The 13,254-nt window shown below is 46.2% G+C and overlaps 1 non-coding gene and 1 pseudogene across 1 annotated transcript; one reads left to right on the forward strand and one right to left on the reverse strand.

Annotated features, from left to right (window-relative positions):
- The window catches only part of LOC127042487 (zinc finger protein 420-like), a 75,393-nt pseudogene extending 66,179 nt beyond the window's left edge, over positions 1-9,214 (forward strand).
- Positions 9,215-10,667: 1,453 nt separating this feature from the next.
- On the reverse strand, positions 10,668-10,748 carry TRNAS-AGA (transfer RNA serine (anticodon AGA)). Its single transcript has one exon. It is a non-coding gene; the product is annotated as a tRNA-Ser (tRNA).
- Positions 10,749-13,254: the final 2,506 nt, after the last annotated feature.

A 13,254-nucleotide genomic window follows, 5' to 3' on the forward strand; every position in this document is an offset into this window, starting at 1 on the left:
TTCCCCCTTGAGAATTTGGATGGGATTTAAAAAGCCAAATTGATCCCCTCCTCTCTCCTGTTTTGGGGAAGAGTATGGGGGAGTTCAGTTTGTGATTTTTATTTGACCTCCCTCCAGCACTTAGTTTTGTTTTGGATTTTCACTTTTCATCCCTGTTTGAGGTTTCTGTCTTTTTCACAGCAGGTGATGCAATGACATGTGAGAAAGGGAGGCAGAATTCTCAGCAGAAAATGTTCAGCAACTGGATAAACACAGAGCATTATTGCAAAGATCAAAAAGCAATGTGTCCAGGAGTCATGAGGGGAAAAATCCTGTGAGATTCAGCACAGACCAGAAAGAGAGCAAGGAAACCAGCCAAGGGAGAAATTGGGTAATACGTATTTCCTCTCAGGGAACTCAGAAGGACCTCAGGGAAACCACAACAAGCAGGAGAATCATCATTAGAAAGAGAAAAAATACATGCACAGAGTGTGGAAAAAACATATGTGACTACTCAGCCCTTCTTAATCATCAGAGAATCCACACAGGCGACTGGGCCCTATGAACGCAGTGAGCATGGGAAAACTTCACTCACAGATCATCCCTTTCTGTTCATCGGAGAATCCACACAGGGGACAGGCCCTATGAATGCCAGTGAGTGTGGGAAACAGGTTCATTGAAAGATCAGCCCTTTCTCTACATCAGAGAATCCACACAGGGGAGAGGCCCTTTAAATGCAGTGAGTGTGGGAAAACCTTCATTAGCAGCTCAAACCTTTCTAAACATCAGAGAATCCACATGTGGAAAGGCCCTATGAATGCTGGGAGTGTGGGAAAACCTTCACTAGCAGCTCATCCTTTCTAATCATCAGAAATCCACACGGGGGAAAGGCCCTATGAATGCCGTGAGTGTGGGAAATTTCCACTTACAGATCAGGCCTTTGTAGACATCAGAGAATCCACACAGGGTTTGTCCTACAAATGCAGTGAGTGTGGAAAACCTTCACTAGCAGCTCAGCCCTTTCTCAGCATCAGAGAATCCCACAGGGGACAGGCCCTATGAAAGCAGAGAATGTGGGAAAACCTTCTCTTGGCACTCAGCCCATATTAGCCATCAGAGAATCTGCAAGGGCGATGAACACAGAGATAACAATGCAATCTCCTGAGAATCGGAAAAAGAGCCCCAGCATGGAACACACAGGAGTTAATGGATCTGATAGCTGTATGGGGAGAAGACTCAGTGCTTTCAGAACTGCAGTCCACAGACGAAATGAGAAAACCTTTGAAAAGATTTCTAATGCCATGCGGAGAGAGGACATAGCAGAGACTCACTGCAGTGCAGAGTTAAAGTAAAGGAGCTCAGACAGGCGTATCGGAAGACCAAAGCAGCAAAGGGCAGGTCAGGATCTGGCCCCAAAACATGCCGCTTCTATGATGACTTAACGCAATATTGGGGAACTGCGCAACGACAAACCCCCCCTTGTCTGTGGATTCAGAGGTGGGGGTAGTGATCTCTGCCACTGCCGAAGATTTAGAGGACGGTGAAGATCACGATGAGGCCCAAGAGGAGGACGATCCAGCAGAGAGCACAGAGCATTCAATTCCACCTAACAGCCAGGATCTTTTCCTAACCCTTACAGAAGTACCCTGCCAGCCCTCTCAAGCCAGTAGCACAGAAAATGATGCTGTGGAATCGTCCTTTGGTGAGTGCACTTTTATTATTAAAAGCGTAGGTTTTTGAGTGATTTGGCATGAGTGCTTGCATGCAGTAGCTGGAATTAGAGTTACTGGTACAGTCTGTTAACATGTCTGGGGATGGAGCGAAAATCCTCCAGGGACATCTCTATGAAGCACTCCTGAGACCTACCCCAAAAGCCTCTGCAGAAGGTTTCTGGGCAGGGTGGCCTTATTCCGTCCGCCATGAAACGGAACTTTACCACGCCATGCCTGCAGCACGTAACAGGAATCATTGCATGACATATCCTAGCAGCTAATGGACCTGGGGACTGCTGGCATTCAAGAAGCATTTCTTTTTCTCTGTCTGTTATCCTCAGGAGAGTGATATCGTTCATGGTCACCTGTTAGAAAGTAATGTACTTTTAGTAAGGGAACGAGATGACCATTCATTCCTTTCTTCTGTGCTGACCCAGTAAATGAAAACCTTTCCTAAAACAATGACCCATGTGGTGGTTGTTAGAAAGCTATTCATTCCTACGGGGCGGTGTCCCCTAGCACTTGGCCAGCATGAATCATCGCTATTAATTGCCATGGCAGAGGGGGATGGGGTGAGTAGATGGCATTAAAGCTAACTCCAAAGTGCAGCACAGATGATTGTGGGAGGGAACTTGTATTTCCTGTGCTGCACCTTTTTCCATGGCTTAAGAAAAGAAACCAGTGTTGTTCCTTAAAGCACTTTTCCTCAATACCGTTCATGCTACCTGATAATAGCAGGGGTGCAGGGTACTACAAGCCACTGCACGGTTCACTACCAAATAACTTACCATTGTCTCCGGACATGGTCTGTGTGCTCCCCTGACCTGCGTCTGAGCTAAAATCTCAGTCCTCAGCCACAAGCAATAAGTATTAAAAGAATCCTAAGGCGACCTTGTGGTAAAGTTACATGTTCAAGGTACGGTGAATAGCGCAGTTCACTGAGAAAGACTGTATCCATTGTTCTGTGAAATGTGTCTCTTATGATTCTTCTATCACTCTTTGGCCCCCCCCCCCCCCCCCCCACCCACAGCTGCACATTTCTCCAGCGTCCCTCTCCCTTCTCCTGTCCGACGGGGAGGTCACATAAGAAGGCTAAGAAAAAGAGGACGCGTGAGGAGATGTTCACAGAAATTATGGCAGAAACCCGTACTGAGAGAGCTCAGCAGGGGGACTGGAAACATTGGTCACAAAGTACAGGGAGGCTGCCAGTCAACGCGAAGACAGAGGGACGCTAAAAATGATTTCAGGTGGCAGGAAGATCAGCGCTGGCGGGCAGCAACGCTGGATCTTCTTCGTGATCAGACTGACATACTCCGCGATATGCTGGAAGAGCTGCGGGTCTCAGGTTGCCACTGCAGCCCATGTATAACCTCCCTCAGTACTCACCCTGTCCCATACCTTCCAGAACCAGGCGTGTAAGAACGCGTGGGGGAAGGCTATCTGCACCAGCCAACTACACCCCTGTGGACAGTCCAACCAGAAGGCTGTCATTACATTAAAAAGCCCTTTATGTTATGTTCTTCCCTCCTGTGCTCCTCCCAAACCTCTCCCTTGGCACCTTTTACTTTCTTTACTCTCAGGACATGCTATTCAAAGGCAGTGTGAGGGTGGGTTGTTAAAGAAATAAAGCATGCAGCTTTGGAAAGCGTCAGGGAAGCTAGTTTGCAGCATCAGGAGTTAACACATGGGGAGGTGGGTAATACAGGGGAAATAAACAAAGCAGTCACACACCGTACCATGGTCCATGATAAATCTTGTTATGTCTTCTCTGATGCGCCTTCTTCTTACCAACCTCCCTCCCCCCTTCCTCCAAACCTCCCTCACTCCCTTCCCCGAGAACCCCGAGTTATGAAATTTCATGCACGGATTGTAACAGCAAGCATGATGATTGATTGCTGAAAGGGTCTGATTTTTAATAAAGAACTCAATTTCTTTAACAAATAACAGTAATTTATATTTTCAATAAGCAAGCAGTTAAGGAAGGGTGCAGGGAAGCTCGTTTGCAGCAGCCAGAGTCAAGACATGGGGAGGTAGGTAATAACAGGGAAATAAACATACCATCACACCGTTCCCTGGTCCATGAAGCCACTTCTGGGCTCCCTTAACTGACTTTGTCTTTCCTTTCTACATCCCTCCCTAACCCTAGCCATTTACTATTCTCCTCCCAAAAAAAACCCTATTAATGTAATTCTATTCGCAGGCTTCTAAATGCAAGAGGGAGGATGCGCTGCTTACAGTGACTGTCTTTTAATAAAGAATTCAATGTTTTCCACAGACACAGACGGCTATTTTAATTACCGTAAGCAAGCAGTTGTGGAAGGGTGCAGGAAGGCAGCTTGCAGCAGCAGGACTGAATACATGGGGAGGGTGGTAATCAATGGAAAGAAACTCAGCAGTACCCTGGCCCATGAGGAAGCTACTTTTCAGGGCTTCTCTGATGCGCACAGCATCCTGGTGTGATCTTCTAATTGCCCTGGTGTCTGGCTGCGCATAATCAGCAGCCAGGTGGTTTGCCTCAGCCTCCCACCCCGCTATAAAGGTCTCCCCCTTACTCTCACAGAGATTGTGGAGCACACAACAAGCAGCAATGACAAGGGGATATGGGTTTGGCTAAGATCTGAGCGGGTAAGAAGCGTTCGCCATCTTCCCTTCAATCTGCCAAATGCACATTCTACCACCATTCTGCACTTGCTCAGCCTGTAATTAAACAACTCCTGAGCACTGTCAAGGCTGCCTGTGTATGGCTTCATTAGCCAGGGCATCAAGGGTAGGCTGGGTCCCCAAGGATAACTATAGGCATTTCAACATCTCCAACTGTTATTCTCTGGTCAGGGAAGTAGGTCCCTTGCTGCAGCCGTTTAAACAGTGTAGTACTTCTGAAGACACGTGCGTCATGAACCCTTCCTGGCCATCCCACGTGGATGTTGGTGAAACGTCCCTTGTGATCCACCAAGGCTTGCAGCACCCATCGAAAAGTACCCCTTGCGGTTTATGTACTGGGCGCCCTGGTGCTCCGGTGCCAAGATAGGGATATGGGTTCCATCTATGGCCCCCCCACAGTTAGGGAATCCCATTGCAGCAAAGCCATCCACAATGGCCTGCACGTTTCCCAGAGTCACAACCTTTCGAAGCAGCAGCTTAATGATTGCTTTGGATACTTCCAGCACAGCAGCCCCCACAGTAGATTTTCCCACTCCAAATTGATTACCGACTGACCGGTAGCTGTCTGGCGTTGCAAGCTTCCAGATGGCTATTGCCACTCGCTTTTCCACTGTGAGGGCTGGTCTCATCCTGGTATTATGCCATTTCAGGACAGGAGAAACCGAGTCACAAAGTTCAAAGAAAGTGCTCTTACGCATGCGAAGGTTCCGCAGCCACTGCGAATCATCCCACACCTGCAGGACTATGCGGTCCCACCAGTCAGTGCTTGTTTCCCGTGCCCAAAAGTGGCACGGAACGGGTAGAACCTCCCCCAAACCGTCAGGAGCTCCAAAGTGCTGGGGCCCGGGTGTTGGAAATCTCGTTCTCCAAGTCCTCATCACTGTCGTGCCTGCAGTCAAGCATCTCTCTTGCATTTCTGACTCATGGTTCAGCATGGATAGCACGAGAATGCATGAACTATTTACAGCATTGCGATCAAGGGTAAGAGCAGACCTGGATCCATGCTTGCTGCAAAATGGCGTTTTCTCACTGCAGCCAGTAAAAACCGCGCGAAGTGACTGTGGTGGCCGCTGACAGGAAGGGAGGAGGTGAGGCTGTACCCAGAACCACCCACGACGGGATTTTTGCCCCATCATGCACTGGGGTAGTAACCCATAATTCCAAAGCCAGGACCTGTGAGAACTGTGGGATAGGTACCCGATGCAACGCTCAGGGAAAAGATGGACGCCAGGGAACATGGACGCTCAACATCGATGTAAGTAGCCCTAGTGTGACGCGCAAATCGATTTTATAAACCCTGCTTTATAAATCGATTTTATAACATCGATTTTAAGCTGTAGTGTGGACGTGGGCTGTGGGAAAACCTTTTCTGGCACTCAGCCCATATTAGCCATCAGCGAATCTGCAAGGACGATGAACACCATAAAAACCTCTAGGCTATCAGTTTTTTTTTCTTAAATACTTTTCCTGATTCCCCATAATAACTTTTAAAATCTGTTTGAACGTTTGCAGCACTGTTATCCTTCAGCTTGTCCAGATGAGTGGCCCATTTATGCCTTTTGTAGTTTGCTTCTTTTGAGGCGGGCCCATTTAGCTTGACGTCTGTAGTATTAAGGTCTTGAAAAAATTTTAAGGGAGAAAGTAGTTAAGGACATAGAGGTCAATGGTAATTGGGACGACTGCAACACGGATTTCTAAAGGTAGATCGTGCCAAACCAATCTGATCTCCTTCTTGAGAAGTGACGGATTACTTAGATAAGGAAATGCGTAGTATATAATTTACCTAGATTTCAGTAAGGCGTTCGACACGTTTCCGCACGGGGAGCTGTTAGTTAAATTGGAAAAGCTGGGAGTGATATGAAAGTTTGTAAGGTTGATAAGGGACTGTTAAAGGGAGACTCCAGAGGGTCGAATTGCAAGGTGAACTGTCGGACTGGAAGGAGGTCCCAGTGGAGTCCTCAAGGATCGTTCTGGGACCGATCTATTTCACCTTTTATTACTGACCTTGGCACAAAGAGCGGGAATGTGCTAATAAAGTTCGCGGATGACACTAAGCTGGGAGGTTATTGCTAACACGGAGAAGGACAGGGATACTATTCAAAGATCTGAACCACCTTGTACTGGAGTAATAGAAATAGGATGAAATACAATAGTGAAAGTGCAAGGTCATGCATTTAGGAATTAATAATAAGAATTTTGATATACGTTGGGGGCGCATCAGTTGGAAGCGACGGAGGAAGAGAAGGACCTTGGGTACTGGTTGATAGCAGGATGACTATGAGTCGCCAATGTGTAACGGCTGTTAAAAAAGCAAATGCAATTTTGGGATGCATCAGGCGGGGTATTTCCTGCAAGGATAAGGAGGTGTTAGTACCGTTGTATACGGCGTTGGTGGACCCCCTCTGGAATACTGTGTGCAGTTCTGGTGTCCCATGTTCAGAAGGATGAATTCAAACTGGAACAGTTTCAGAGACGGGCTACGAGGATGATCCGAGGAATGGAAAAAACTGCCTTATGAAAGGAGACTCAAAGAGCTTGGCTTGTTTATAGCCTGGCCAAAAGAAGGCTGAGGGGGGATATGCTCGCCCTATTAAATATATCAAGGGGGTTAACGTTAGGGGAGGGAGAGGAATTATTTAAGTTTAGTACTAATGTAGCCACGAGGACGAATGGGTATAAACTGGATATTAGGAAGTTTAGGACTTGAAATTAGACGAAGGTTTCTGACCATTAGGGGAGTGAAGTTCTGGAATAGCCTTCCGAGGGAAGTAGTAGGGGCAAAAAGACTTTCCTGGCTTTAAGACAAAGCTTGATAAGTATATGGAGGGGATGTTATGATAGGATCGTTCAATTTGGGCAAGTGATCTTGAATTACCACCAGACAGGTCTGCTCAATGGTCTGCGGGGAGATGTTGCATGCGATGGGTACTGAGTTGCTGCGGAGAACTCCTTCTTGGGTGCTGGCTGGTGACTCTTGCCCACATGCTCAGGGTTTAGCTGATCGCCATATTTGGGGTCGGGAAGGAATTTTCCTCCAGGGCGGATTGGCAGGTGCCCTGGAGGTTTTTTCGCCTTCCCCTGCAGCGTGGGGCACGGGTCGCTTGCTGGTGGTGTCTCTGCAGCTTGAGGTCTTCAAACCATTTTTGAGAATTTCAATAACTCGGTCCTGGGATAAGGGGTTGTATAAAATTGGATGGGTGGGGTTCTGTGGCCTGCCTTGTGCAGGAGGTCAGACTAGATGATCAGATTGGTCCCTTCTGACCTATGTTCTTTGAGTCTATGAGTCCTTTCTGTCAACTCAATTATCCCATGAGTAGTTGGAGTGTGCCCTTCCTATGAGGAACCAGGGAGCGTCACACTTATACCATTCCTCCTGTTGCAAAGTTATTGTTAGAGTCACCAATGATACAGATTGTATCATTGCGAGTTGTTCTCACGTTGCTCTGGGTTGTGCTGAAGAGCAGTTATATTGGAATTTTTCATATTATAGTTAAATAAAGAGGAGCAGGAGGAAAAGTGTCATTTCAGCCTCTGTGACACTGGAAGGAGATGGGGTGACTCAGAGATTCCTTCCTTCCCCATCACTCCAGAACTGTTACCTTTTGGCTTCCCTGTGCAGAGTTTTTTCATCACATTCTATCCCTCCACTTCTCACAGTGTCATTGAGGAAGAGTTCTCAGCTCCCTGTGCTTGGAGATGATGCTTTGATTTCTTTAATCCTATATCAGAGTCGCTATGAGTGGAGATGAAAGTGTCAAAGACCTGGGAGGGGGATTTAAATGGATCCCAAACATAGTGTGGTTATTTGGCATTTAAATTCCAGGTTTCATCTATTGGTAAAGCCACTTCTGGCAAGGGAACTATTTTTCCCCCATTATGGGGATGCTAGGATATTTACAAAATTGTAAGTAACATAACTGACTATTGAGAGACTGCTGAGTGAAGCTGCTTTCAATGGATCAGAGGAGAATGTGATGGGAGAATCTCTTGTCCTGATTCGGAATAAGCAGATGTAGCCTGCTCTGGAATTTCTCTTGATGCTTTCATTGTCATGTATTCTGTCTCTCTGTGATGTGGGTTTCTATCTTTCCTGAAGGCTGTTTGCTCACCCAATTGGATATTAGTTCAGTTTGATAGGACGTAGCTCAGATTTCTTGGAGAATTTAAGAGAAATTAGGACTTTAGGAAATGGTCATTTGTCACTTCAGCTTTGCTTTTTCCCCACCCCTCCATGATGACACGGAGAAAGTTCAAGTGCAGTTCTGTCAACAGTGGAGAACTCTCCAATTCACTGCACATGCTAACAAAGAAACAGCAGTGATTTAAAATCTCCATTCGGAAATGGTGAACAACAGCAGAACCCCAATTAACTGAAGGAAGTGCATATGATCACACTGTAGTTCAATTCTTTAAGTCAGTATTTTCTCAGATGATTTGGGGAGAGAATTCCACATTAAGTGATTTTTAACTTGGCAAAATGCCAATGTATTTGGTTCCTGAAGCATTTTTGTAACCCATGCCCCACAGAAGATCTTTCCTAGCTAATCGTATGGTATTCGGAATGCTCTCCTTCACGATGCAGATGTGGAGGAAAGAGAAGTGGTATTTTTGTTGAATTTATCCTTAATAGATGCTCAAAATGTGTATAAAATGAAATCAATGTTGGAAATCTAATAGATGCAGAAAAGTAGCAGTTGTAAAATAGAAATTCTAGCCCTGGTAACGAAGATTCTGATCCAGGCCTGTATCCAGTCCTTTCTGCAAGAATATCCAAAAAATATTGTTTCACTTCATAAATACAGTTGTGTGGCAGTAAATGATGACCCTAAAGTTTCATAAAAGCAAAGAACGCTGAACACAAAATGTGGGAAATACAGATGTATCTGAGAAATGGCTTGGAATGAAGGAAGACAAAATTGATCAGTCGAGAGAAAAGGCACTGTTTCCCTCTGGTTTGGAGCTTCTCTTACAACTACTGGAATAGAAAACCTAAGCAAATGGTGTTCTATTGTTGCAAAGGAGATTGAAGTGAGGCCGTTTTCTCCAGATAAAAGAAATGGTCATGTCAGGAGTGGGATTTGAAACCACTTCTCTGTGCAGAGACCAGAACACCTAAGAGATAGGAAGAGAGAGTCTTAAAATTGGCACTTTAGACCAGTCCACAATCCTAATGCTACAAAGGATGTGACTTATCAACCCTAGTTTTCATTAATATTTGATGACACTCTTTAGGGAGGTTGAGATGGCACATCTCTTTCAACTCCTAGAGACCTTCTACAGCACAGCTGATTTTTAGACACACTCATCCGGACCTAAAGTTACACGTTTCCTGGAGCTCCATGAGTTCTGCAGTGTTGGAATCTCCCTGCTCACGTTTTAAGTGAACAAAAGATGGTTGCTGGCATGCTGAGAAAGTAATGGTGACCCTCAAAATCCTGCCCTGGGGGCCAGACAGTTAAGCAACCAGCATCCACAACCTCTACTGTGATAGCATCCTGTCCGGCAACAGTTCACTTATCAAGAGCTGGGGTGTGAAATCCTCATTTCTTTGTTCTATCACTGTAGTCTCCACTTTCCTATTGCTTGTCTGTATAATCTCTGTCTGGTTCTGTGATTGTTTCTGTCTGCTATATAATTAATTTGTTGGATGTAAACTAAGGTGGTGGGGTATAATTGGTTAGATAATCATGTTACAATATGTTAGGATTAGTTAGTTAAACGTCAGTAAAATGATTGGTTAAGGTATAGCTAAGCAGAACTCATGTTTTACTATATAGTCTGCAGTCAGTCAGGAAGTAAGGTGGGGAATGGGAATAGGGGTAGGGGAATTGCAATTATGTTTTGCTAAGGGGGGGAATAGGAACAGGGAATGGGAACAGGGACACAGGCAAGGCTCTGTGGTGTCAGAGCTGGGAAGGGGGACACTGAGGAAGGAAATTGGAATCATTGCTTGCTGGAAATTTACTCCAATAAACATCAAATTGTTTGCACCTTTCAACTCCATGTATTGCTGCCCTCTGGTCACGCGAGAGAGGCCCAGAGAGTGGGAGGGTGATGGGATAACAAGTACGTCTTTCAGAGTGTGAAACCAGTACCAGTATCATTAATCTTACCTAAGCCATGGTTACATAGTGCTAAATGAAAGGAAAGATTGTTCTCTCAAGGTAGCTATTACAGGGATGGAAAACCCCTCCACTCACTGTAGCACTGTCTATTCCACAGTGCTGGAGCAGAGTGAGACTAGATCTGGCTGCAGTTTGATGCTGTGGATGTTCAGGCACCAAGACAACAGCAATGACCACACACTAATGCTACCGTAGTTGGCAGGATTTGAACCTGCATAAGGAGACCCCATGGATTTCTCATCCATCGCCTTAACCACTCAGCCACAACTACTTGATGTACAGGGCTTCACTACACAATGATTCTGTTCTCACAAAATTGTCACTTCAAATTGCTCAGACCAGCTCCCCCAGCACACTCCTGGCTGTGCATTAATGTAAGTGTGTCCGTGGCTGAACAGCAAGAGTTCCTGCCCATTTCCCTTTCGGCTGGAGCATGGTTAGAGAGTGTTTGCGGTTAACGACATTTCTATTGATTGTTGTTCATTCCCCACACTGACAATTCAGACCGTCCCTTTCCTATTCGAATCTCCACCAGATCATGCCAATGGCCGGGGACAGGATTTCTCTGGGGCACTGAATATTTCAGGGGATTGGTGCATAAGCTCAGCCTTGCATCCATCGCTGATGTTTCTTGGACCGACAACAGCAGCGTAAAGAAAGAGCTGAGCCAATATCTCACTGTCGGAGGTGAAGGTGGCCACGTCCTCTTTGTTACCTCCAGGGAATAAGGCAACGCTTCAAAGAAAACATTAGAAATGGTAGGGGAGAAATAGGAAAGGAAAAAGCCCCTTTTCTCAGGAGATACAAACTCAACTCCCTCCTGTCTCTTATCACCAGTGGATTATGCCTCCCTCCTTGTGATATGTAAATAAAATAAAGAGGAGACAAGGTGGTTTGGCGCAAACAAAGGTAAGTGTAGTCAAGGTAAAGGTACAGAAAACTGGGGGAACAGAGGAAAATGCAAACAATAAATACAATGAAACTGACTGGCTTTGGGAGCTTAACGCTCAGGCCATAAACCCTCCCTTGGAAACTGGAAAACACTAAATGATGCTCCAGCACAGAAACCTTTCCCCACTGTTCAGGTGCAGTGGATCCCACGTGCCGGCGCGATGCCCAGGACGTTCCACTCTCCAGGTGATTTAGAGCCGTTGAGGAGGAGCACTAGGGAGTCCAGACGACGGCTGGGTTTTGTCGCTGGCAGGGAGGCCCTCTGGGATGCTGGACACCAGGAATGCAGGATGGCAGGAATGGTGGTGACAGGCCTCCTATTCCTGAGTCTCACGGCGGGACTGAGGGGGTTCTTCACTCTCCAGCTCGGGATCACTGTGAAGACCCGACCGTGGACGGGTGATTCAGAGATTCCCTCCTTCCTCATCACTGCGCAACTGTTAGCTTTTGTCTGAGCCAGGCAGAGTTTATCTTCATCACATTCTGTCCATCCACTTCTCAAAGTGTCATGTGATGAAGCATTCTCCGTTGTCTGTGCTTGGAGATGATGCCTTGACTTCTTTAATCCTCTATCAGAGTCGCTATGACTGGAGCTGAGTGTCAAAGACCTGGGAGAGGAATTCAAATGGATCCCAAACACAGTGTGATCATTGGGAGTTTAAATCCCAGGTTCCATTTATTGGTAAAGCCACTTCTAACAAGGTAGCTGTTTTGTCCCCCATTATGGCACAAGTTTGAAATATGGGTAGCATAGAGCCAATATTCATAACATCAACTACAAAAATGAAACATCCAGCAATAGGAGGGAGGGATAGCTCAGTGGTTTGAGCATTGGCCTGCTAAACTCAGAGTTGTGAGTTCAATCCTTGGGGGGCCACTTAGAGATCTGGGGCAAAAATTGGTCTTGCTAGTGAAAGCAGGGGGCTAGACTTGATGACCTTTCAAGGTCCCTTCCAGTTTTAGGATATTGGTATATCTCCAATTATTACCTTTAGCATAATTATAATCAGCCAATCAGAACCTCTCCATAGACCCCTTATACAACAACCTTTCTACAATATTGGCTACAAATATAGAACAGTGGTCTCAACGGTGATCTATACAATTACAGATTATGTCAACACATCACAGGAGGTGACACAGCATCGGTGAGACTGATACTAGAATACTGCCTCTAATTGTGGTGTCCTCATTTGAAAAATATGTGAAATTGGAGCTGGGTCAGCAAAGAGCCACCAAATGTTCTGAGGGCTGGAGAAAAATGCCTTCTAGTGAGCTCTAATGGTCTCATCTGGCCATAACGTCGACTAATTTCTGAAAAACTGCGTGTAGCATTGGGAACAGCATCTGATGTTTTCCTGTCTAGCCGGCTTGCTGCCTGGAACGAACGCTCCTTGAGTGGAGTGATCCACAGGGAGTAGCTCAAACCTCCAAAGTGCCTGGCCAGGGGCAGGACATTGGCCCAGCAAGGGAGGAGTGTGGCAGTGACATCACAAAGGCCTTTTGCAGGACCTCAGACTATTGGTCAATGGTGGTGGGGAGGTGGTGACCTCACAGAGAGATGCTGACATCAGCCAGGCAGGACAGGGGCAAGGAGCCAGGGAAACCTCAGAGACCCCTGTGGCTTTGCTTCAGCAAGTCTCCTCCAGGTCTCTCTTTGAGGACTGAGAGAGTATTTGGGTTCACATACATGAGCGCCAGGAGGAACCTCTTCCAAGTTTTCTCCTTCGCTTTTCCTGATTTTACTAGAAAACAAATGTCTCTGTTTAGAAGCTAAGAGCCTCCTCGAGGTTTGAAACCTGTTCAGTTTGATCCATCTGGTGAGA

The sequence above is a fragment of the Gopherus flavomarginatus genome, unplaced genomic scaffold (assembly GCF_025201925.1).
Source record: "Gopherus flavomarginatus isolate rGopFla2 unplaced genomic scaffold, rGopFla2.mat.asm mat_scaffold_459_arrow_ctg1, whole genome shotgun sequence".
NCBI lineage: Eukaryota > Metazoa > Chordata > Testudines > Testudinidae > Gopherus > Gopherus flavomarginatus.